Raw genomic sequence first — 26973 nt, forward strand, 5'->3', positions numbered from 1 at the left:
ACATAGGGTTGCCAAGTTTGCATTGAGACACTTGAAATTTTCCAACCTGGTCACACCAGCAAAGTACAAGAAAGCCTTGCTCATCTCTTCATGCTAACATCAGATGTACCTTTGTTTACAGACAACCTGGTTCAGATCTCAGCCCAGCAGTGTTTCTAATTGTTTACATTGTTCCCTCTAGTGACTTACAGTATTTGATTCCATGAGGAGGTCTGCTGAAACTCGGCCTAGGCAGACATTGCATTTCATGGAAGACAGGGCTCAGAGCACCATGTACCCTGGCAAAATGAGCAGGCACTGTGATAGTGGCTGTCCAGCTTGATGAATTCTTTTCTCTAAACATTCCTGCAGATCAACCACTTCTTCTTACCACAGTAATATTACTCCCCTTATTTTATAGTGACAAGCAATGCACTTCACAGGAGAACAGTTCAGGGATATTTCCCAGGGAGATGAAAGAAGTGTCCATGCAAGTGGGACCTTTCCCCATTCATAAATCTTGGCATAGCAGGTTACTGTCAATAATTGTTTCTTCTTGCAGATTGAGGTTTGCTTATCACTTTATCACCAAGAATATTGCATGGTTTTCTGCTGTCCCTCTCCAGTGTCCAATCATCATATATGAAATAAACATTATGTTAGATGCCCCCTGAATATTACCTTGGATGCAGTGCAGGATTCATCTCTTCAACTGCCTATTATTCACCTAGGGTGTAAGAGCCCTCCTGGTATAGTAGACTGCACAGGTTGCCACAGATGGTGTAGTCTGTAGGTCAGAAAATGTAGGATTGTAGATGGCTGAAATGTCCCTAATCAACAAGGCAAAGAAAACCAGATGACTTTGAAATAAATGCTGAACCTGGACCCCCAGTCTTAAGCCAGAGTACTGGAATCGTTTACTTCAATTCTACTGAGCAATCAGATTTGAAGTCTGGCCTACAATTTTTTAACAAAAAACTGCAATTTAGAAAGATCATTTTTAGAGCAGATCAGAAGTCTGTTTTGACCTTCAAATATGTGTTTGGATTCATTTTTGTGGGTTTATTTAGAAATGATTATTGTAGTTCTAAATTTTAGAGACTATTGAAATCTAATGTGATGATGTTGTTGAAATATCCAAAAAGTCAAAGCTTTATACATAAACTATCTGTAGATACCGCCATTGTATTTGATAGGTAATGTTAGCAATGTTATTATTGACTGTTAATAAGTAATATGGTTTAATAGAGTAGGACCATTAGTGTATTTGAATACAGTAGTGATCTACACTATAAAGTAGTACACCTGTGGACATGTCAATGTTCAGAGCTCCAGTTTCCTCATCAGCACTCTGTGAATACCATTGCAAGCTTCACCATGTGTCCAGGGCATCAGTGAGATAAGAGTGTGTTGGGATGGCAAGATCAGAACCTGGCACACGACTGTGGACACATGAGGAAGGTTGAAAGTTTCATATGCCAGAAGAACCTGGTCATTGGTGGCAGGTAGGTGGATTTGCCTGACTGTGGCACTGGGTAGTAGCTATGCGGCACTGGCATATACCCCTATGTCCTTGGACCATGTGCTTCATAAGGACTCCATGGACCAGACTTGATTGGCATCCCCATTTCCTACACAGTTAATGGGTTCAGAGATAAATAGCTTCCAATTGGTAATGAAGTGTCCTTAGATGACAGTAGATGATCATCACATTGGGAAGAGCATTGAATATTATCTTCAAGTGGGAATAAAGGAAAAAGATTCCTTAGGAGACAGTCAATCTAAGATCACTCCTTAATGCTATAACCAGGCAGGCTGGGCAGGCTATCAAAAATATAGGATTTGGTGTTTAACACCACTTACCTGAAAACAGTTTCTGCTGCTCAGTACCCGTGAGACCAATATTGCTTACAGGAGCCTAAGATTCCTCATATATAAATAAGAAGTTAGCACTTATCCTCTGAAAAAATAAAAGTACAATCATGGACAGGACAAATGCTCAATAAAATCTCTTCCTCCTCCTCCTCCTCCACCTCCTGCTCCTCCTCCTTTCTTCATCCTCCTTCTCCTCCTTCTAACTTTGCTAATTATTCTCACTCTTCTCAAAAATGAAGGCTCAGGATTGAATAAATCAAAGGGATTCAGCAACAACATTAGGTTCATATTTAGGCAGCAATTGAATTTTTTCCTTGGGTAAGAAAAATTATACATCTGCTTCTAAAATATGAAAAATGGTGATTATGATTCATGCACACATGATTCATAGAGAAAGCTGGAGCTAAAACACAGCTAAACTAATAATATTTCATCCTTGTGACTACAGCCTGTCTCAGCTTAGAAAGTGTCCCCAGAGTCAGAGCAAGAATCCCAAGGGAGATTTTGATGCTGCTTTGATTCAGTAATTGTGGCAGAAGCAGGGAAGTCTGTGGTTTCCCAAGGTGGGTGCCTTTGTACCATCTGAAGCTGCTCCCTTCCCTTCACCAGCTTAGCTTCCCTGTGTGTTGATTTCTGGTAACAAGCACAGAAACAGGCTTCATTCCGACAGCTTGTAATGAGTTTCCCAACCCTCAGTACTCCTTCTCTAACAAACCTATTCTCTCTTCCTACTGGGGCGAAATTCTTAAATTATTGATCAGAACCCAACTATATGGCTGAGAAGAAAGTCATATATTTGGGCATCAAGGAGATTCAGGTGAAATCTGCATCTTTTTATCCCATGTCTTTTATTCACTTGTCTTTGGTGAGCATGAGTTTCATCATCTATGAGATAGATATTGCATCTGTGTAATGGTATTTCTATGAGGATTAAACAGTCACATAATGTTTTATAGTTCCTGACATATAATAGACAGCCAGGACATTTATTTACACTTCAGTGGTTCTTCACAGCTGGAAAAATCAGACTTTGTTTTGTTAGGGCCTTGAAGGTACTTGACATAGGTCCTTGACCCTTTGCTACTGTGTACAGCAGTCTGCTGCTAAGCCTCTTTTGCTCTGTGGATTTTGGCTGGGCACCTGGGTGTTGCAGGAATATCAAGGCTTTGGAAGCTTTATCACTCCCAACACCCCACAGCAAGCAGAGCCACGGATCTATGCTACCATGTCCAGTTGAATGGACACACATTGCGGATATACTGTGCGTTCACACTGTGTTAGAGAGAGTAAAGGTAAATATGGAAATAAATTACCTATGGTCATTGGCCTTAAATATTACATTCTAGGGGGAGATTAGAGGGCAAATCTAACCCAGCTATAGATATGGACATTAAGGAAAATGGGAAAAGTAAAAGACTGCGGGAAAGGAAGAAAACACATCTGGCTTAGAGGATAGGCTCCGAGACTGCAGAGAAGACCGCAGTGTTAGGGACTATGACTGGGTAGCAGGTGGAGTGCCAGCAGATATCTGGGTGGGGCCAAGCATGTGCTTTTGATTCTGGAGCATGGGCATATGAATACCCAGCCTGAGTTGGCATTTAGGGTTATACTGATTGGCATTTGCCAAAATTCTCTGCCCCTGCCCTCCCTGGTGCCTGGTTTAGGAAGAGTAGCAGACTCATTTATGGCCAATGCCATGTGGTGGGGCATTGTTGGGGAATTTTGAGAAGGATTTTTGTTTTGTTTTGTTTTATGTATCCTGCAAGAGAGGCAATTTAGTAGTGCTGTCTTCTATGGTGGGTATTATCTTCTGGATTTTATGTGAAAATAAATCTGGAATATCTATAGCCATCTTGCAAAAAGGGATGCAATCTTGGAAAAAGCTGGAAACTGAAAGAAACAGAGTGGAAAGAGGAGCCTGAGTCCCCCATGACAACAGTGATGTAGGGCATGGCATCGTTTCTACTGAATCTTTAGTGTGGCAGGTAACTCTTTCATCTATTGTTTAATCCAGGGACAGGAAAAGCGTTGATGTAAAAGTCAGATAGGAAATATGTTACGCATTGCAGACGATGTGGTCTCCAGCCAGTACTGAGTGCTATAATCATAACATGCCAGTAGCCATAAAAAATGTATGAACAGATGACTGTGTACATGTTTCAATGAAAATTTGTTTACAGAAGCAGGTGTAAGGCCAGGCCCACGGGGTATAGGGTGTGGACCACTGGTTTCAGCCATTTGAATCAGTGTGATCTTTCTTTCAGAAACTTTCCACTGATGTATTCTCTCTTCCTTTACAGATTCATTCACTGAACAGACATATTATAAGAAATGAGTTGCTTACTTGCTTAGTAAGTTAGCTTCTTTGTCCCTTGACTGAGCCCCAAGATGGCAAGTGTGTGCTTTCTCTCATTCAGTATTTGTCACAGAAGAGAAATGCATAGGTGTGCAAGTGAGTGTGATTGAGTGAACTTGCACAAGATCATGATTCTCTCTGAATTTTAGTCTGCAGTTGATTTTCCTCATTTCGATGGTTAATGGTAATGTTGGCTGGAGGTGAATATAAATTCCTGCGTGTACATATATCATTCTTAATTAGATTGTATCAAGCCGCTGACTCTTCCTTTCACTCTCACAATTGTCTATACTTGGATAATAAATTACTGACTCTGGTCACTCTGCTAATAGCAGTTGCTTTTAGAGCTTCTCTGTGTGGGTTATGGTGTGCAGCTTCTTTTGTATGTTATTTTTTTTTCTCTCTTAAGGAATTTTAAGCGATGAGATGAGCACCCTGAGGCTCAGAGAGGTAAAATAACTCCACAGACACACAGCAAATGGCAGATTTGAAATGTCTGACTCCAAGGAACATGATCCCCACCTTTAGAGTCTGGTATTTTTTTATTTCCAAAGATGCCTACAGTGATTATTTCCTGTCTCACCTCACTAGCTCGTTCACAAGTTGACCTTACCACTGCCCCAATGAGAGGAGGAACCCTTTTCTCCTGTCTGAAATCTGGGTCAGCTCTGCCACCTGGCTTAAAAAATAGAGCACAGCAGAAGCAATGCTGGTTCCCTTCCAAGGTACGGCCTTGAGAGGCTCCCAGCTTCCTGCCTCCTCTCAAGGAAAGTTTCCTCTCGGAAGGGTCAGCTTGCAGTCTGACTACCCAGCGGGAGAGTGGCTGTGTGGTGGGCAGCAATTCCATGCACAGCTGAGAGCTCTCAAGCTACACCTAGGGTGGCTACATTCTGGTCAAACTTCTGCTTTCCCTCAACTGGAGACAAGCAAAATAGTAACTGCTTTCAGGGCGACAGTATGCAGCAATGGACATTTGGAATTCACACTGAATATCCTTGCAGTGTTCATCTGGACTTGGGAAGAAGGGTGTGGCTCCTAACTGGCTTGGATAAGGAATGGCTAGTGTCATTAATTCAGATGGCAGTGTGCACAGCATGAGAACAGGAAGATGCTTATGTCAGCACTGCAGCTATTTCAGAACCAGCACTCTAAGGACCAGAGGAAGGCAGCAGGGGAAAGAGGATGAAGGGATCCTGTGCCATGCCACAGAGGAAAATCCACACTAGACTGCAACTGATATAGTCCTTCACTAGAAAGAACCCTCACCCAGGCTGGAATTTTATACTTTTGGAGCATTATTAAAATAAATAGGCATAGTAGGAAGAGTCCATGAGAAAAGAAAAAAAAAAAAAAACAGAAACAAAGTCTTTGTCAAATAGGGAGAGGTGGAGGGGTTGGAGAGAGGGCAAGGGAATAGGGAAAAATAAGAACCAAGAAACATCCTGTAAAGGTACACATTCCCAATGATGAATATCATCATATTGTATACCAAAAAAGTACCAGTGAACACCACTGTGGAAATCAGTATGGAGATACCTCAAAGAACTAGGACTGGAAGTCCCATTTGGCCCAGCTATTCCCCTGCTGGGTATCTTCCCCAAAGAATTAAAAGACTCATACCACAGTGATATACGTGCACCCATGCTCATAGCAGCACAATTTGTAATAGCTAAAACTTGGAAACAGCCCAAATGCCCATCAACTGGAGAAGGATAAAGAAAATGTATTTTTTAAATAAAATGGAGTACTACTCAGCCATAAAAATGAGAAATTAGAGACATTTATAGCTAAGTGGATGCACATTGAGGCGATACTCTTAAGTGAAATAAATAGGACACACATTGTAAATACTGAATAGTTTCTCTAGTGTGAGAAACTGAAAGTGTAAATAAGGACTAAAAGGTATAATAGATAATGTGAAATAGGAAGAAAAGGGGCAAAGGGGAAGGGGAAGTGGGAGGGGTAGGGGAAAGGAAAGAAGGGAATGGAATTAATATGAGAAAAGGAAAAAATGGAAACAAAGTCTTTTTAAATAGGGAGGAATGGAGGGGTTGAAGGGAGGGCAGGGGAAGGGGGAAAAATAAGAACCAAGAGAGGTTATGTAAAGGTGCAAATTCCCAATGATGAATGTCATTATACTGTATACCTAAAATGTACCAATAAAGTAGCATTTTTTAAAAAGTACCAATTAACTTAATGAATTAAAAAAATTATGCTGGGATGCCAAGATCTCAATTTTATCTCTCATTTACTGTTTGATCTAGAATTTATCTTAGCCCTCAGTAAGTTCCTTGTCAATTATGTTAGGCAGGATTTCTGAAAGAGGCATTCAGGATGGAAAAGAAGCCTAGATGTAATTTTTAAAGCTGGTAGAGTGAACATCTTATCTTGCCAAGGTAGCATCTGTGCTCTCTTTTCTGGACTGGCCAGTAACATCCCCCTCTCTGCTGTCCTGCTTCTATGCTAGTGTTCTAACCAGGCTTAATAGAAAACATAATCATCAAATTGCATTTGCAAACAGTCATTAACAGAAGCCACAGTTTGTGAAATTGCTGTAAAGGAAATGAAGAAGAGACTCCAAAAGCAAATTAGCATTTCAGAGAAGGAGTTGGAGGTATTCAGCTTTCTCATTTCTTTTGTCATCAAGAAATTGTTGCTTTCACTTTTCAGATTCCAAGAAGGTGAAGTTAAAACAGACTTCATGGCACAAGGCTTACATTCACTTAGACACCTTCTGCATTGTCCTCTAATAGTGATGGCAGTCTCAAGGATGGCAGGGATAATAACTGCAGTGATAATAATAAAAACCAGTTCGTTAGATCTGTTGGCCACTTGTAATAAGCCATGCAAGTTTTCTATGGCATGGGACCAGCTGTGAATAAGACATGGATCTGTCCTTGTGTTACTCATGGACTAGAGGGAAATAAACACTGGCAGCAGAGTGAGTGCAGGCTCAGAGCACTGTGATTCAAGCTTAATTAGCTCCCTGAGCACAGGAAGCCTTCTCTGACCTCCAGTGCCCCACTGTACTACTTTAAAACTCCCTATACTTTGGACTCATGGCGGTTACCACAGCTGGAAGTTGCATTTGAGGGCACTGTATATGCTCTTCAGTAATGTAAGATCTAGGAGAGCAGAGTATGATTTTTTATTCACCACTGAATCCCTACTATCTTACCTACTGCCTCCTGTATATTAGGTCCACCAGGGCAGTTTATTGAATGCATGAGAGGAGTATAAAATCTGAGAAGACTTCTCAGAGAATGAGGTATTTGAATTAGGCTTTGAAAGATGAATAGAAACCTGCATCCGAAACAGCAGGAACAGAAAAAGTCTAAGAATAATGTCTATTGAAAAGGGAAGTGTGATCTCATTAGTCCTCTGTTATGAAATTACCAGGGTTCTCTGCTGAAACTTGCAGACATCTGCCTCTTTAAGGGAGTTTTTGATGGAAAGAGCCTGACATAGAAGTATTAAGAGTCAGTGGGTTCTAAACCTAGTTGCTGCTACTATTTGCAGTGTGGCCTTCAGTACATTACTTGACCTTCCTGAGCCATGGTTAACACTTCTGCAAATTGCGAATAATCTTTGTCCTACTGTAGCAACATGAAGTAGCACAGGTAGGTTTGTTGGCAGCTACAAATAGTACTCTACAGATCTATGTTTCCAATTTTGTGATTCCTCTATTAAACAAGGTATGATATGATGCTCTAGGAATTTAAGTAGATAGATGCCACTGTGCCCCTTGCTTTGCTGTACCCACAGAAGTCATAATGATGTTGCAGACAGAAGCATTTTCATGCCTGAATCTATTGGGCTGTGAGCTCCTACTTTCAGCAATTCATGACCAGCTAAGATAGTTTGGGGTAGATCACTCAGCATTGCAGTCTGCTAGCTCTGGTTTTAAACTCCAGGTAATCAATCCCCAATTGTGTCTAGTACTTCGTTTTAAAAATGAGATAATAACATATAATTCCCATCTTTCCTATTAATTTGTTTCATAATTTATTAAAAATCAAGAATGCATCCACAGTGTTTCAGAAATGATTAGATTACAAATTGAGGTAAAACATTTATCCTAGAGCTTGACATATGGTTGAGGTCCAATAATGGAAGCCTTTTATGAAGGTGCTATAATTGTTAGTAAAGAAGTAGACAAAGTATAATGAGAATTAAAAAGAGGGAGAGTATTTTGAAAAATTTGCCTGTTGTGTGGGCTTTGAGAAATGGTATTCATTGGAAATACTGGTAAGGTAAGAATTCCAAGCAGTTGGAGCAATTTGAGTCTAGATAAGATGTGGAAACACAGAGTGGGTTTTGGATGAACTGGGTCTCTGTTAGGAAAAAATGACAGATATAGTAGGGGATGCCATAAATCGAGATCTGGAAAATTATCAGGAAATGACTTAGCATCTATTTCAACACTTTCTATTTTAGGGCTAAATTACAACATCTATGTTGCAGAATATGTGTATATGTAGAATTAGTGGACATTGGTAACTGTACTCCCCCAGCTGTGGAATGGTCATACCTTAAGTGATAACATCTCTGTACTCACTCAAATATTCACAAGCACTGGCAACTTTTGACAGTGTGAGTGCTCTTAGGTAATAGCCACATCCACTTTGTAAGGGTAGGTCTCATAATTCCTGTTTTATAGGTCAAGGTTCAGAAAATTGTGTCTTTGAAATGTAGTTTCTGTTTAAAAATAGGATTTGGAAAAGCCGGGTAAAAAGGCATATCTCAAAAATGTCAGTGGCATGGAAGATACTTTAAAATTCTTATCAAACTCTACATTATAAATGCATTTGGGGAATATCTATCTATCTATCTCTCTCTCTCTCTCTCTCTCTCTCTCTCTCTCTCTCTCTCTCTCTCTCTATCTATCTCTCTATCTCCTGGAGAAATTTTCCCAAAATCAAAGATCCGGTTTAACCAGCACTAGATCAAGAAGGAGAATACCATCATACCCCAGAAATCTCCATGGTGACCTTTTTCAATCAACCCTCTCCCCACCAATGGTATTTATTCTCCTCACTTCTAATACCACAGGTTAGACTAGATTGGTTTTGAAAAAATTTATATGAAGGGGATCAGATTGTGTGCATTCTTTTGTGCCTGGCTTTTTCTTTGCTAGAGTACTGTTTTGTAATTCATTCATATTGCTATATATAGTTGTACCTCATTTTCTGTTTTATCATGTAACAAAGTATGAATAGACTACAACATATTTACCTATTCTAATAGGATTTATGCAATTATTAGTATTTAAGCATTATAGGAAAGTGATAGTAATGTTATTTTGCTTATTTTTTAATGTTTAAGTGTATGTGCTTCTATTGAGTATTACTGTTGATGGCACAGTTGTATAATGGGATATGTGTATAAGGGGACTAGTTTTAGTAAATGCTGCCAAATAGTTTTCCAGAGTAAACGTAAGAATTTATACTTATTTCATATCCTTACCCACAGTGGTTTTTGTCTGCCTCTTTTAGGTTAGCCATCCTGGTCAATACGAAGTGGTATTATATTATGATTTTTAACTTGTTTATGCCACATTACAAATAAAGTGGAACATCTTTCCAAATAATGATTGGTTTTTGCCATCATATTCTGATGTATAATTTGAGCCTTAGATTTCTTGTTGCCCTACATGACATTGTATAGGAATACTCTCCTCTTCTTGTGAACTTTAGGATGGCACAAACTGAGCCTCATTTCTTTGTGTAGTTTCAGCACCAAAGACAGCTCGGACAAGGAGTTGTTGAATATGGCTCAGCTGGAACCTGGGGCACTCACTGAATAAGAGCCCCCCATGCTGGATCTATGGTCTGCTGTTGGGAAGAGGGTGAACGAATTGAGGTTTACCTCATGCTTCCTTGCCCATTGTGCCAAAGACATTCTAAATGGAATATTTAATCTAGCCAATGAGTGAGGCTGTCCTAACAATACGCATTCTAATGCAGTCATTCTAGAAGGCACTTTTTTGAACTGGAGCTGCATTCTCTCTGCTCAGCTGTAGGAATGCAAGAGGAATCCCTGTCTCCACCCTTTCCACCTACATTTTAGAGTGGCACTTACCCTCTTACAACAAGCTCTCAATGTTCTTGAGTAAGTACTTGGGGCTGAAACACAGTTCCTCAAATTGTGTGCTTTAGGATCGAGCCCTCCTCCTCATTCACTTTGTTTGAACTTTAGTCAAGTTGTTTCTTCCCTGAGTCCTTTTCATCTTCAATCTTGGAGTAATCCCAGAGGTATAAGAATCAGATGTGTCCATGTGGGCAAAATACTGCAAAGAGTTCCTTTTGGCTGGTGAACACTCACTCAGTGCCAGCTCTTATTATTAATGGGACATACTTAAAGTACATACTTTTGAAATTAAATACAAGATAATGATGATCATGTAACTGGCCTAACAAAGCTGTGGGATTCATTTGTCAGAAACATGTTTTGAAGAGAAAGGCAAGTCGGTGGAGTGAATATGGCTAGTTGAACATTGGAGAGGTTAAGTGGTAGCAATGTATTATAAGTTTGTTATAAAAGCCACCTGAAAATATTCATAAAATTCAATGGGATGTATGCTTCAAAAACTCACATAGATTCCAATTTTAGAAAGAAGTCCAAAATGAGAGAGACCTTGAAAAATTTCCCCTCTTTTTAGTATTTCAGTCACCCATCAATTTATGGAGATAGTGGTTAAATATTCAATAAGTGAAAGAACTAATAGTCTAGTGGAAAGGGGAGGAGTTTGGGGATAAATAAGTTTGAATCCTATTGCTATTGATTCCTACTTGTGTATCCCAGAACAAATGACCTGATCTCATTGGACTACAATTTTCTAATGTAAAACTGGAGAAATCACTGGGAAGTTGTATCTACTGAAGTGATGCATAGAAATTGCTTAGACTGATGAAGCAGTTACATCATGAAGGGTAAACTTTGAGAAAAAGATTTGCAGTTTGCATAGACCAGTGAGATAAAGTTTAAAAAATGTATTGAAAGTAAATATGTCTACATATCTTTCTTGTAAAATGCAAAGTACAGCTGTTGAGAACAGGAATGAAGCAGTTTTCTTTTCAGCTCATAATCTCCAGTGCATGCCAGGATGTCTGACACATATTGATGCTTAATAACTAATTTCTGAGTGAGCAAATGAACAAGATGCAAATCTGACCCTTGTAACTTATATAGTAGAGAGAACGAAAAAGAACAAAGACTAAAATGATAGTAAAACAAGATAAAAATGAGACATTAAAATATAATTGTTCATATAACAATTTTACTCTCCCTGGATTAGAGAAGATGGAATAAAACAAGCTACATCCTAAGCATGCTACAAGTATTGTATGTTATGAAAGTCACTTGCCCTTAGAAGATGAATAAATTGATATCTACTTTTGCAAATTAAAGGTTCAAGGAGGTCAGGAGATTTCCCCAGGATCACACAATGAATAATGGCAGGTCTGTTTGACTAAAGTACTGGAGTCTAACCTCTCTGCTGTTTTGCTACACTGTTCTCATGTTGTGTGTGCTACAGGCATAGAGGAAGGACACCTAGGTAATGTGTCATCCAGGCTGCATCTCACAAGCTTAGAGGACAGGAGAGAGGACTGCAGACTGGGCAGAAGGTTGAAAACCAACCATGACTGGACCAGAGGAAGGGAGAGGAGGCTAGGAAAATGCACGAAAGCCAAATCAGAGGGCCCCTTCAGTGTTATGCCAGAGAATGTGGACTTTAGTTTCTTAACCTGGGAAACTGCAAATATTTGATAAAAAGGTGATTACATGAAGACATAGTTCATGAGAGGGGTCTATAGCAATATTAAGGATAGTCTGTCACTGTCATTCATTCTGGGAGTCTAGAGACTAATAGGATTTGGGGTCACACCCCTAGATTAGCTCTTCATGCTTATTTACTACCTCTTGGACCTCTATTTTCAATCACCTAAATCTCCACATGACCTTTGATCATTGGGAAGACTTTTGGGGAATGGAAGGAGTGTGGCATGGATTCATTGGGCCTGAGTTCCCACATTATCTTCACTGCTACTTTGTTGTGTGCAGGGCTCTCTCTCTCTTTCCCTCCCCAGGTCTTCAGTCTTAAGCTTAAAATCGAGAGAGCTGGCCAGAAGGTTCCCTCCTGGGCAGAGATTCTATGATTAAATGCTTTGTCATTGTCACCATAGATAGCTAACTGTGGATCAGTGAGACCGTGTGGGAAGGTCAGGGTCAGTTGCCCATGTGGGAGGGGAGCTGTTCCTCATTAGACACCTGTGCTGGGTCAGATATGTGTAAGGTCCTTCACTTGTGATGACATAGCACAGCAACTCAAATTTACAACAATGTCTTTCTGTAGGTGAATCTCATTTCTAACATCCAGGCTATATATAAAAATTACCATAGAATTCAGATTTGCTCATTTTTCTACAAGGTTGAATCTAAATTCATTGGCTTATAGAGACCCACAGCATGAAGATAAGGACTCAAAAATGTGTGTGTGTGTGTGGATGTGTATGTATGTACAAGGGGGTTTAAGTAGACTACCTTATTAAATTATCACAATTATTTGGTCTTTTACAGTTATTGACATTTCCAGACATTTCTAAAGTTATAGAACATTGGATACTTCATGCTTTTGCTCTTGAAAATAAAGTCAACTTGATAGGCAGGGTTGCTGGACTAGTCACAGTGATAGGGTAGATAAGAACATTAGTCACTTGATCTCCCCAGGTTTGTTGTTCTGTGTGCATCTCATAAGCTTGTCATTTCCTTGTCATCTCACAAGCTTTCCAGGGCACAGTGAGGTGGGTCAATTGCCACCTGGATGGCACCAATGATGGCAAATCGGTGGCTGATATGGATCTAGTTGACTTGGGGCAGGTGTTTCCCAGGTACCACATCTCTGTTACGGTTTGTGATACTATTACAAGTACAGTAGAGCAGTGCCTGAGTATGAAATTCATCTCAGCATGTCAATTCCAGGTGGTAAGAAAGGGGAAATCACTTCTCCATTGTTCCTTTCTGCCTTTAGCCAAACATTCAATCCACAGCAAGTTTACTTCCCTGAAAAATGGATATTCACGGTAGTTCAAGGCAGGTGTGAGGAGAGAGGTGTGGGGTAAGGAGGAGGCAAGGTAAAGTCAGAATCTACTTGCATACTGGACCCCAGGGACAACTGGTCACTTAGGAGATGACTGGAGTCGAAATCAGGAGAGGCCCAGACTTGTGTGTAGTGCCTAGGAAGGATCTGATGTGCACTGTATTATTTAATCTCTGCAGTGTGTAACAATTTGCCCCAAAGGTTAACAATTTAAAACAACACACATTATCTCACAATGCTTATGGTCAAGAGTCTGTGTGTGGCTTAGCTGGCTGATCTGGACAGCTAATTCTCCTTCTGGGCTGCAGTTAAGATGTGGCAGTCCTCCTAAGGAACAGCCACTTTTAAGTTCATCAAATGAGTGTTGGCAGGATTCAGTTAGTGCAGGCTGTTGCCTGAAAGCATCCTCAGTTCTTTTCTTTAGGGCATCTCACAGCATGGCACGTGGGTTTTATCAGAGGTAGGAGAAGACAGCAAGTGAGTCAAGCCAGAGTCCTTGTGATCTTTGGGAAGGGATTGCATAGAGGCAGAGATTGCATAGGGGGACTTGGGCCCTTGGGGCCATCTCAAAGTCAGTCTATGCATACTCTGCATTGCATATAATACTCATGCAAGTCCCATGCCATGATCTGCTTATGCCACTGAGGAAAGCAACTCAGTCTTATCACTTATCCCCATAACAATAGATAATCCCCACTGAATGAGATAACATGGTCAGTGTTACTTTCGACTATGAAAGGCAGTCTGCAGGAGAGCTTACGGTTTGGGCCCTGAGGATGAACTTTTGGTTTAAGTCTTTGCTCTATGCCCTTGAGGAACTGAAATAAATTCTTCTACTTCAATTTCTTCCTCCTAAATGGAATTGTAACATTACCAATCTCATAGTGCTATTTTGAAAGTTAAGTAATTAACTACCTAAAAAGCACTCAAAACAGTGCAAGATTAGCTGTAATTTTCTCTGCGTATGTTCTCAGGCTTTCTTAGCCTTGGCACTGTTGCTGATGGAGGGACTGTCCTGAGCAGCGTAGGATGTTTATCCATTTCGTTGGGTTCTGCCCAGTAAATGCCAGGAAAATACCCCTGCAAGGTCAAGCACCTCTGCCATATACCACTTCGAAGCTCAAAGTTCAATGAGTCATCAAGAGGATGCTGAGGTATATGTCTTTTGGGAAGGAAAATGAGCAAGGAAAGATCCAGAAGAAAGCGTAGGATGTGGCAAGCTTTCAGGGTTACTGTTTGGATCATAAGATTATTTCTAGCCTGGATCTTCTTTGGCTTTGGGAGTTTAACCTAGTTTAACCTTCTCCCTCAGTTTACTCATCTGTAGGGCAAAAATAAAATTCCACCCTGTGCATTGTCAAAAGGATTAAATCAAATGACTCCTGTCTATCAGTGTGAACAAACTTCATTTTTCTTAGCAGCAGACTGTTGATTGTACAGAGAGCTCTATGTTTCTTGGGTCAATATTATATGATCCCCTTGAATTAGCCGTCCCAAGAAAGTTGACTCCAATCTCATGAGTGTCTTGGGGCTATTCTTCCACTTGGGTAGGGTAAGCTACCTTCAAGGTTAGTTCTGCCGAGTGGATCCTGGGAGTGGAGGATGGCAGGGGCTTTTCTGGAGATGGAAGTGGCAAGGGGCTCCCAGATCTGGAGGCCAAGAAGTTTAAGATCCAAGTGTGGGCAGATTTGGTGTCTGGAGAGGAACCACTAGTTTGCAGATGGTCCACTTCCTGCTGAATCTTCACATGGTAGGTAGAGTGATCAATACTCATGTCTCTTCTCATAAGGGTGATATTCCAGCTTATGAATGCTTTCACCTCATGACTTAATCACCACACCCCAATGGCTGAACCTCTAAATTCCCTCATGTCTGTGATTAGAGCTTCAGCATATGAATTTGGGGGAACAAACATTCAGTCCATAACACTTGTTCCCCCACACATTCAGTCTAATTTGCATTATTCATTTTTGCACTGGGAGTAGAACCTCAGTGGGTGAGAGCAGAAACTCGGGACAGAACACCATGGTGAGTCCCAGTATTGTCCTTTCCTCATGGGCAAGTGGCTTCCTTTCCATGTGCCTGGGTCTCCTCATCTTCAGCAAGGAGTACCTTCTTCTTTCTGTGGAAGTGAGTCATTGGAGGGCAATTGTTGAGCACAGTCTGTCCATGGTGTGAGAATTGCTTGTCATCGTTATTTGAAGATGTGTCTTCTGTTCCTATAAGAAATGAGAAATCCTTTGTCGGTAAGTTCCCTGTCTTTAGAGTACCTACTACAATACCAGAAATACCTCAGTGGTGGTAGAGAGGAAGGCTTTAGTCTATCAGAGAAGTCAGTCAGTGTTCCAGGTGCTTCTGAGTCTGCATGTATCTAAGGCTCCGTGGAACTAGGAGCCCCTTGGCTGTTCTTTGTCCTTATTTCTCTATGGAAGAGCCCTGTTACCCACAGAACATCTGTACCACCAACCTCCTCTCCTGCACACACTCACACACCCACACACCAGGGGCAGGCACATAGTTGCCAATCAGTTAACCTGGGTGGGCTACAAACACCTTTGGGGAGCAGGGCTCACCCAGGTAAGCCATGTCTCCATTCGCCGTTTGCTGACCCTTCCTAGATAGGTTCTCAGAAATGACAGGTTGAGCTTGCTAATCATAGCTTTCCCCTAAACTGGATTATCCAGGAGTGATGTTTCTTGCCCATCAGACACATTCCTCACCAGGCTTTGGAGAAAGGAAATGGAATCGGTTGCGATCTCTGTAGGAAAATATTACATTAAACAGTAAGACTCACCCTTTGCTTGCAGGTCCCATTGCTGTGTCTGCTGAGGTTAAAGGCCGTTTTCCTTTCTTTAGTTGAAGGTTAGGAAAATAGATGTGAAAAGGTCCCTGGGACTGATATTTGGCTCGGAGCCTGGGTGGGTAAATAAATGGGTTCCTTTCAAGCTTGTGTATGTCCCTCAGTCAGGGAGAAGAGCAGCATGAGTACCTGTACCTCCTACAGGTTTGCTTGTGCTTTGCATAGCTACACCACTGCCATTCTCAGTCAGATGGCTGGGATTGTGAAGGAGAAAACCAAGGCTCAGAATACTTCAATGGGTTACTCCAGTTGTGGAGCTAGCAGGTCAGTTTTCTACCATGAGAGTAGCATGGTCTGTGGGGACAAGAGGTAGCACACATGATATGAATTCCATTATCAGGGAAGGGGCTCCCAGTTCTGGAGGCCAAGCCGTCTAAGATCCAGTTGTGGGGAGATTTGGTGTCTGGAGATGATCCACTTAGTTTTGCAGATGCTCCTTCCTGCTGAATCTTCACAAGGTGAAGGATGTATTCTGTTCCAGAGATTCCTGGAGTCTCATAAAGGGAACCATCCTATCACAGGATCTGCGAAGTACTGCAGTCTAGACATATCCTTAACCTAACATGTCCCAAGCTTGGTTGAGTATGGAAGCATTTTTTATAACACATATGATATTTTATATAAAAACATGCCTAGAGTCACAATTTTTCAAGGAGCCACTTGGAGGACCCCTAATGGCTTTGCCTTTGAACTCAAAATACTTTGCGAATTTCCAAGTTGCTCATTAAGCCCTGTAAGATTCTCTCAGAAGTCTTGAAACGATTGCCGGTTCAGTTTCTGAGCAGTCACCAAACTTTAAGAAATAAACTACAAACGGTCTTTCATTGTTTTCAATGCTTATTCTAAGATAATACTTCTCATACATTCCAGCTTTTCAGAACATGAACATATGTATCTGGGATTTTATAGTATGGGAATGTAAGTGGATAAAATCAGGGGAATAGGTCACATCCCATAAGCATGGAAGGGCTGTGGGGAGCCCGAGGGGAAACAGGCTGTGGGCAGCCTTGAGAGGTGATAAGCTCCCTGCCCTGGATGGGCAGGCACCAAGGGTGGCAATGTGGGTGCAGGAAGTAGAGGGGATCCCAAAGGTGGCATCCCATGAGGATGCTTCAGAGAGTAGGAGTCTGACCTACTTCTCCCTGACTCATTTCTCCCTACTTCCTCTTCTCCCTCTTCCCTTCCTCCCACTTCCTTTCCATGGTGGTGGTGGTAGGGTGAGACTGAGGTAAACTGAAGAGACCCTGGGCCCTACACCTGTAGTAAAAAGCAGACTTCAAGTCTAGCACCCAGTCTCTGCTCCCTGAACTGAGCCTGGGCACTGTCCCCTACTTCAGCCATTCCAGAGTGGATATGTGGTAGCAGGCTCTGGAAGGGTGGCAGCTATTTGTTTTTTATCTGCTAGTGTTGAACACTCACCTTCCCCTCCTTGTTTCCTTAGTCCATTTTAGGGTGCTAGAACTGAATAATACAGGCTGCATAACTTAAAAACTATAGACTTTATTTTGCTCATGACTCTGGAACTGTGAATATCCAATATAAAGGCACTGGCACCATTTTAGGATCATCTTCCTGTGCTCTGGTGAAACAGGAAGCATACAAACTTGGTTCTCTCTTCCTCTTGTTATACCCCCACTGACGCCAACATAGGGCTCTACTCTTATGGCCATATCTAAGCCTACTTACATCTCAAGGGCTTTGCCTCCAAATACCATCAACATATTAGTTTGCAGATTAAGTTTCCAGCACAAGAAATTTGGGGGGAAAATTCAAAGCATGGCATTGTCTGAGCCAGTGGCCTGGGGGCCCCCAGTATAAGCTCAGCTCCTCTAGGCTGTCAGGCAGAATCACAGCCAAGCATCTCTTGCTTCCAGCAGCCCCGAAGCCCAGATTCCAGAGAGACCAGCAGAGGGAACCCCTTCACCCAGACATTCATAAGCCAGCTGATATTTTTGGATCTTTGCACAGTGCCAAGCACTCTGCAGGGGATCTGGAGAGTAAATACAAACAAAAACTAGTAAGCAAGGAATAATCTCTGCACTGGATCAGCTCTAATGATGTGCAGTGGCATCCGAGGAGCATAAAATGTGTTTGCTAATCAAAAGATAACTTTGAGGAGCAAATTAAAATTATGCGGTTTGCTAGGTTTGCTAGGTGATTTCAGGAAGTGATGATTTATATATTGGTGGTTCCTATTTCCAACATTTCCAGGTGTATACATTTGCCTACAAGGCCAGGTAAGTTTAAGGATTCTTTTTGTAACTAATGGAGTTTTTGTATTCCTGTATATTATGCTTTGAAGTTAGGGTTGGATGGGGCTTCAGGAATATTTTGGTCATGAATTTGGACATGAATATAAAGAGTGTGCATCAATATTGTTGTAGAGTATTTTCAGCCTGGGAAGTTATTAATGACAATAGTTCATCCTTTCATTCAGCAAGTATTCTCTGGAGACCTGGTACGTATGGCATTGTTCTAGGCACTGATGACACAGAAGTAAAATCATGTACTTGGGTTTTTTAAACATCAGCTTTTCCCCAAAGGACTCTGAGAGAGACCCTCTCCTATGAATATGACACATAGGAGGGGCTTGGTTTGTTGACAGTGGGTGGTAGAACCTTGAGCTTCACCCTTTGGGTTTCCCCATGCTCCTTCAGCACATCCTCTCAGATCTTCTGCTTTGTCCTGGGGCCAAGGGACAGCACCGGAAGCCCACTCATTCTGAGAGGAATTGTTGGTAGCATGCACAGCTCAGCCTCCTTTCTGCATGGGCTGGGTTTGAACACTGTTTTGCCTCCCAGTTGAAATAGTCTGTCACAGCTTGGACTGTCTGGCTTATAAAAGCAGGTAGACAATAGGGCTTATCATGCAGTCTTGTAGAGGGTACCAAGATGCCTTCAAGAGTAGATAGGGATGCAATTCACAACTCAACTGGGACACTAAACCTCGACTGAAGCTATCCCAGAAAAGTAAGGACATAGAGATCAATACAAATGACGCGACATAGCAAGAGCCTTAAATTGGCCGTTTTACAAAATCAATATTATTTCTATTCCTCCCATTATTATTTTATTAGTGAGATACTGAGTAGAGGGCTAAATCTGCAGGAGAAAGGTGTTGTGTTGGATGAGTCTTATCCTGGAACCCTTGGGGTCTAGGTTGAAGGCTAGCTGGCAAGGCGTATGCTCTTCTCTCAGTCAATCTTTGAGCAAGAACTGTCAAAAAATGCATCAGGTCCCATATGAGAGGAAACAGATACCCATCAGGGCAGGTAGAGCTGGGAGCTAGACACACAGCAAAAACAAGGCATTTTGTCACCTTCTTTTGTGGTCTCACCTTGGACATCTCAGTGGCCACCACAAAAAAATCTTTTTATTGCAAAGTCAAACCATGACCTCGACATGCTGCCTTGAAAATAATGGATTACCTTTACTTTGGGGACTGAGCTTCACCCACTCTTCATTTCTTGTACCACTCCCTCTCCCCACCCACAAGAGCATCTGTCTGCATCAAACTCTAAATCAAATCTTCACTGCACACCTTGGATTGAGTATGAAAGTTGGTGAGCAGATGTTCTCTCTGGGGTCTCTTAATGTGGTTGATTTATGATGACACTTGTGGCTCAGCCTTCTAACTACTGAGCACCTGTGCCCAGTGTCCTGAGGCTGCAGGGGTAGAGAAGGAAGGTAATAAGGCTTTGACTTGGAAATTGTGCAGATTTAATATGAAATCATCCAGCCATAGAAAGTTGGCTATTTTTAGCAACCCCCTTTTGAATACAGATACACTCATACACCCTGGAAAATTCACTCAGCACCTCTTCTTTTCTCTGGGCCCATTTGCCTGTATGGCTGGAAGGAGACTGACTGCCATACAGTTTGCAGGGGAATCCTGTGCACTAGATCATGACAGCCCTGGGCTCTGACAGGTGCTAGGTGGGGCAGCACCTCCACTTTACAGAAGGTGTGTAGCAGCTTACACAAGGTCTCACAGTTATTGAATATCAGAGCCTAGATATAAAACCATGACTCCTGTTGGTATAGTTTGGAGCCAAGCAAGAGAAGCCAACAGATGGTCATATCCAGGAGACCTCCTATATCTCTGGCCAGTAGGTGTGCAGGCTTTGTGTCAGTTTTGTACCTTCTTAGGCTGGATGGATGGAGCCAGTATCCAGAAGACCCCAGAACTGAGTGACTGCCCTGGTCGGTTCTGCAGGGTGCTAGAGGAAAATGTGGGCTGGGGGAATGAGCTCTACCTTCACACCCTTGGGGCTATGTCTCTGAGAAGGACGATCAATCTGTGAATCTGATCAAGGCAGGTGGCCTTGAAATAAAAGGCCACACTGACATAAAATGGCATGAATGATGATAAGCAATTATTTGGGGGGTCAATAACAATTTAATCATTTCACTGAGCTATTGGATACATGTATATGAGCATGCGTATTATTGGAGACTTTTTTAAACTGCGATAAAATTCATGTAACCAATTTAAACTTTTAAAAATATTTGATCCCATATGCACAGTGTTATCCAACCATCTTCTCTATCTAGTTTTCCAACATTTTCATCACTCTAAATGGGAACTCATAGCCATGAAATGGTCACCCCCCCACACCCAGCTCCATAGTCTCAGATGCCACAAATCTGTTTTCTATATGAGTCAGCCCATTTTGAACATCTCATAGGAACAGGATCATACAATATATCTGGCTTCTTTCTCCTGGCATGGTGTTTTTGAGGTTCCTCCATGTGGGTTGGTTTTGCACTCTGGTGGTCTGGTGCCAGAGTTCTGTAAGACATTTCTTTTATCATAGAGCCATCCCCATGTAGGACCATAGACATGAGTGGAATCTTAATGTTGTAACCCATGTCTGAGCTAGGGATTTTGCATATTATTTTAATCATCACTGACATGAAGAAAGTAACTGCTATTCTCATTTTACAAATAATGAAAATGAAGGGCCATGGACTCATGTTTTTGTTAAGCTAAAGTGAGGTGGTTAACATCAGTCTTGAGTAATATGGAATTTTTCTCCTTTCTGCTCCCACCAAGTGTAGACTGTGAATGCCCAGGGACAAAGAGTATTTGGCACATGCCATGTACCCAATACATATTTCCCACTTGAGACGCCTATGCCCAAGAAGACTCACCTGGGACTTAGAAAGGTCAAATTCCTCTCAGACCTGCTATAATTAAAACCCTATAATTAATAAGACTGAGGCTCTGAGAAACAAGGTGATGATGCCATGACCACCCCGGTGGTCAGGAGCAGAGTTCGAATGTAAACTAGGTACATCTGACCCTGGGTTTCCCCTGTGCCAGGGCTCCTTTGGTTCTGCAAAGTGCTCTGTTGGCTCACAAAGAAAATGTGCAATGGAATTGAGAAAACCTTCAGATAACCAGGGTGGTGTACCTGTGAGCCCTGCATCTGCTATTTTGGGCTGGCAGATCTGCCAGGAATGCCTCAGAGGACCCAGAGACTGTAAAAGGAGCTAGAGAGCAAGATAATAACAGCGTTGTGTAGGCAAATTTATGGTATAAGTGGAGACATTTAGATATAATTAATATAACTGCAGTCTCATTAGATAAGTAGCACTTGGGACTCAGGACCTGTTTCCCTTGTAGGCAAAGACATAAACTCATTACATTAGTAACATCCCACTGGGCCAGTCAGAGGTGCATTCAAAAGGGCAACCCATGGAGCACAGAGAAGGGCAAACAGTGAAGGGATGTGGAGGTCAAGAGAGGGGACACTTAGGGCACTTAATGATCTAATTGTGCCCACCAACTGATTTACCTGAAATGGCCATGTGTATTCCCTCCTTTTTCTCCCTTGATTATTTCAGGATATATCCTGAAGTACCTACATTCCTGCATGTGTACAGATAGTGGCTTAACTCCACACTGCTCCCTTCATGAACAGCTTGCCTCATAGAAGTGAGTAGATCTGCCTGCACAAGTCAGTACAAGGGGGTCCTGGGACATCATGACCAGCTGAACCTGTGTCATTATCAGGAAAGCAGAAATAGGGAACCTCACAGGTCTGCCGTGGATTGAGTGAGACCCCATATAAAGAGCCTAGAACATGGGAGGTACATTTTGTCCATAGAAGTAAGATCCTCACTGCCTCCACAAAGCAAGATACCCACAGATACGGTAAGTGGGCTTTGATACCTAAGAGCCCTTCACACATGCACAAGAGGAGGCAGTAGATCATATAGCATTGGGTAAGTCTGGAATCACACATCAGTCCAGCTTACTTCTAAATCCTGGCTCCAACTCTATTCTCTGATGATGGCCACATTACTTAGCCTCCCTGAGAATTTTTTCACATTTTAAAACAGGAATAATAATAATGACTAGCTCCACAATTCACGGGGGAGTGAGTAAGGTGATGTGTGGTAAGGAACGAAGCCTAATTCCTGGGACAAGGGAACTTGAGTCATTACCAGCTCATAATTATCAGGATCACAGATTGGGATCTGGTGGTTCGTGGGACAAACACACTCCACAGTCAGATGTAATTGAGACTGCAGATATTTTTCAAGGTTATTACTTTTATTTCTAGTAATTGATATTAGGAGATGTCCGCTTATTAATGAGATATTTTGTTTGGGGAGTATCTTGGGAAGCCCCTATTTTGCTAAGGGCACATTCAGGGTCAGGTCTTCTTAGACAAGACAGTGATTCCCTGGCCCATCTTGTGAACCCCAATGTTCTATTTACTCACACATGCCACCTGCTTGGCTTCAATCTAGGATGCCTTTCTACCTCATGGGAGAAGACTGAGGCTGAGTGCACGGCCTGTTCATGGAAGACCTGGGATCCAGATGTAGGGGCGGTAAATCCTTGATCAGAACTTTTATCCTCATATTATTTCCTCTACCCATCCAACATCCAACATCCATCATCCATCCATCCACCCATCCATCCATTCCATAAGAGTTTTATGTATGATGCGGCTCACATTCCCCTGCTGCTCCCTAAGACAGCAGAATCTAGCAGGGACAAAAGAGATAATGCAAAGAGTAAAAGATGCAGTAGGGACAGGGAGAGGTGTTAGACATGAGCTCAGTGTGGCTGGCAAAGCAATCTACCTGAAGGTTCCAGTCTATGATGCCTGAGGTTACACTCCATTCAGAATTACTGAAACCTCAGTACCAGTTTCAGGCCCAGGGAGCTTTTACACTAGTACTTCTGCCTTGAGGCCTGTAATATGAGTTTCAGCAAGTTCATTGGGCACAGGAAGGACCCCACACTACTCATGGCACATAGCACACTCTTAAAATATACCTTTGGGACTAAAAACGTGTCCTCTCTTGGAGGATGCCATCAAATATGAGCATGATAGCATCCCTGAGAATATTTGTAGGATCATCAGTTAACCTTTTATAAGTTTTATTTTTTGTGGGGGAATTCACCCATGAAATAATTTTCTCTGAACCCAGGACTCTGTTGGACCTGGGAAATCCCATGCCCCAGTCCAGATCACAGATGATGACCTAGAAGGTCAGAAGGTGCTAAATTACCTGGCCAGGGTCACAAAGCTAAAAAGTGGAGGGGATTCACACGCAGGTCTAATTTCAAGCATTAATCTTTTTTTTTTTTTTTCTACTTTTACTCACAGAGAGCCCAGCAAAGTAGCAAGGCTCTGTGACTTAGAGGAGGAAGAGGTGAGAATAGGGGAGGTGGACAGGCTGATTTGGAGTGTTTATGGTGACCCTACATTCCAGAAACAACTCCACTGGGTTTTGGATGCATGAAACAAAGACAGGACTTATTCAGCACTTGCTTTAAAATGCCTTTCCCTCCTTACTCCCCTTCAACTTCCAGCTTCATTCACACTTCTGTATGAATTACTCTAATTTTCTAATGTCTTCACAGATAGCAATGTGTCACTTAGCCTTCTGCCTTGCAGAGTTTCCAGAAGTAGGCCTGAAGATAGGATGGGAAGGGCTCCTGGGCCAGGGGCAGGAAGATGCAAAAGCAGTTTGCAAAGGAAGTTGTAGAGATGGGGAAGGCAAATGTTTATTCAAATGAGATAGTTAAATTCTAAACCTTATTCGAATATGCGACATTCAGCATGCAAGATGTTTACATTCTGTGATTCAGTTCCGTTCCTTCTATTCTTGAAGGAATATCAAGTCCCACTGACTTAGTTAGACTCTGTCCCTCCTGGGCTAGAAGCTAAGAGTGACATGGGGAAGACTTAAACTCCCACAGGGCAGTGCTTCCTTGGGGATTTCTGGGTTAGTGATGCAGAGCTGGAGATCCCTGGTTCTAGCTCTGCTGCTGACTTAGCTGTGTGACCCTCAGGGAAGTTGCTTAACCTGTTTATGCCTCGTGTATGAAATGAGGATGATAATAATAGTTAGTTAATTCCATACAAACCCTGTAAATCTGAGCTTATTGTTTTATTAAGTCAAAGAATGAAATCTCGGACAAAAGGAAGAAGCTAAGAGAGTGTATATTAGATATAAGAAGAGGAGAAATAGCTCTTGGATGTCCGGAAGGGATCTGCAGTGGATCACCATATGGTCCCTCAGACCAGAACTTCCTATAAATAAGCAGAGAACAGGAATTGCTCAGTGGTTTAGTGGGCACCTATCACAGGCTGCTCTGTGGATTTAAAATGACCAATTGGAACTTAATTACTCAGCATGTAGAGTTTAAAGAAAATGGACGTTTTATTCTGTGTTTTAAGCTCTTCTTTTTTTTTTTTTTTCTTTTTTTCTGTGTTTTAAGCTCTTTGAAACTCTGGAATTTAATGGACAAGGGGTGCTGCATTCCCTGTTGCCTGAGAAAGTCCATTCTTGGTTCAAAGTCCTATTTCACTGCCTATTCTTATTTTAATTCTTATTAATGTGTCTGATCACCTAACTTTATCTCAGGCCTTTTGTCCAGCAGGCTGCTATTCATATGCTAGCTAATTAAACTATTTGTTACACTATTACAATAGTACCTGATATATCCAGTTCTTAGGAGAGTTAAAGTAATCATGCAAAAATGTTAGACAATGCTTGACCTGGCCTAGCTTATTTACTGGTTGGGCCCAGTAAATACAAGGGTTGGGGTCACTGCCATGCATCCAGAGTGACTAAGAGGAGTCTGAGGCCTGAGCTAGTGAAAGGATTAAGGGTCTTCCAGCTTGACTTCAGAGGGTCACTGATACAGGAGCTCATGTGGAGGGAAAAGTGAGTAGGGAGGCTGCTGGGTTGGTGGGAGGTGTTAGGAGGTCAAAGGGCAGCAGGGGAGGTGTGTACTGTGACTTGACTCAGGTGTTCTTGGGACTCATAAGATTTTTCCCATGCTTGCAGATAATTGAGGCTGATGGTAGGGTTAAGATCTGGGACTGAGGGAATTTGGTGCTGGAAGGGCTGAGGGGAAGCCAGGCCTGAGGACTTTTGAGGTCCAAGTCCTCATCTGTAGAAAGAGAACATGGTACTTACAGGCAGCAGTGCACTCAGTGCCAAGGAGGAAACAGAGATACGACCTGACTAGCATTTCACCAATCCCTGTGGATCTGAGCCCAGAAACAAGGAGCACAGTGAGGAGAGGAGTGGGATTTTAGAATTGCAGGGAGGCCAGGGTGAGGGGGAGAGGATGACACCTGCTGTGTGGGATGGGGTGCCTCTTGGGGTTTGGAGTGACATCTTGCTGCCCTTAAATTCCTCTCCTCCCCTTCTCTTTCCTAAATCCCCCTGGAGAGTGCAAATCCTTGGCAAATTGTTCCCCATACCATCCTTCCTTTCTGTATCTGGAAATGTTTGCTTTCCCTGAGTTGCATTTACTGTATCATGGCACTGCACAATTGATTCCTGACTTTTCTCTCAAGTTGCCATTTCTAAAGGGCAGTGGTTCTGAATGATACCCTTGGCACCAGTGGTCCTCAGCTCTGCTTTTCATGCTGTTATGGGGGGCTGCAAGAGACATAGGACATTGCCCATTGAGAGCTGCTGCCTGCCCAACTTCTTTGCCATCTCTTTTGCTCTGCTTAACTGCTAGACTATTATAGCACCAAATAGAAACATTTGGTGAATGACTGATTCCTTAGTAGTGAGCACAACGGTCCTGGACTAGCTATTATTTATCTATTTAGAGTTTCATGAATATTTTTTCTGCACCTACTGAGTGCTTATGGAATATAGTGACAACAGGGTTGACAAATAAAATATACTGTGAGCAGTTAAACTGAATTTCAGACAAGTATTTCATAGATTCTTAGTACGAATATGTCTCCAATATCACTTTATTTATTTTATTTTATTTTTTTGGTAGGTCTGGGAATTTTAACTGGTAAAGAAATGAAGCAAGGTTCACTGAAGTGGGTGTATACAAGCATCGAACACAAATAAGAACATATAAGTATAGCAATAAGTGCAGATAATTACAATACAGCATGCTGATCCTGGCAGCTGACTCCTGGGCTCCCAGTAGCTTTAGGGTTGACTTGTTCCAGGAAATTACAAAGGAGGACAGGAAGAAGGGCTTGGTTTTATTTCTTTATTGTCGTTATGATGGTGGTAGTGTTAACATACAAAATAATTGCAGCTTTTTCCATTTGACGCTAACAACCCAGTAGCTTTCAGTTAATCCACAATATTGTGCAATTGTGGCCACTGGCTAGCCCCTTCTGGGTGGTTAAGATAGTTCCCTCTCCTTACAAGAAGACCCCTGTATCCGTTCTCAGTCATTCTACCCACCCCTTCTCTTCTAGCCTTGAGATCACTAATTTACTTTCTCTTTCTATGGGTTTCCCTTGGCCTGGATATTTCCTATAAGTGCAACCATGTAGTATTT

The 26973-nt window shown here is 42.0% G+C and overlaps 1 protein-coding gene across 7 annotated transcripts in view; it reads left to right on the forward strand.

Moving 5' to 3' along the window:
- The window catches only part of Fam135b (family with sequence similarity 135 member B), a 318048-nt gene that overhangs the window by 69127 nt on the left and 221948 nt on the right, over positions 1-26973 (forward strand). Inside the window, exon 1 of one of the 7 annotated variants that reach the window (XM_021251592.2) lies at positions 10202-10321. The exons of the other annotated variants lie outside the window; for them this stretch is intronic. The gene's annotated coding sequence lies outside the window, so the exon portion shown is untranslated. Of the gene's footprint in view, positions 1-10201; positions 10322-26973 lie in introns of those variants that run through there. 7 annotated transcript variants of the gene reach the window in all.

The sequence above is a fragment of the Heterocephalus glaber genome, unplaced genomic scaffold, assembly GCF_053883595.1.
Source record: "Heterocephalus glaber isolate CG9 unplaced genomic scaffold, H.glaber_assembly_v1.0 deba00000281, whole genome shotgun sequence".
Lineage (NCBI taxonomy): Eukaryota > Metazoa > Chordata > Mammalia > Rodentia > Bathyergidae > Heterocephalus > Heterocephalus glaber.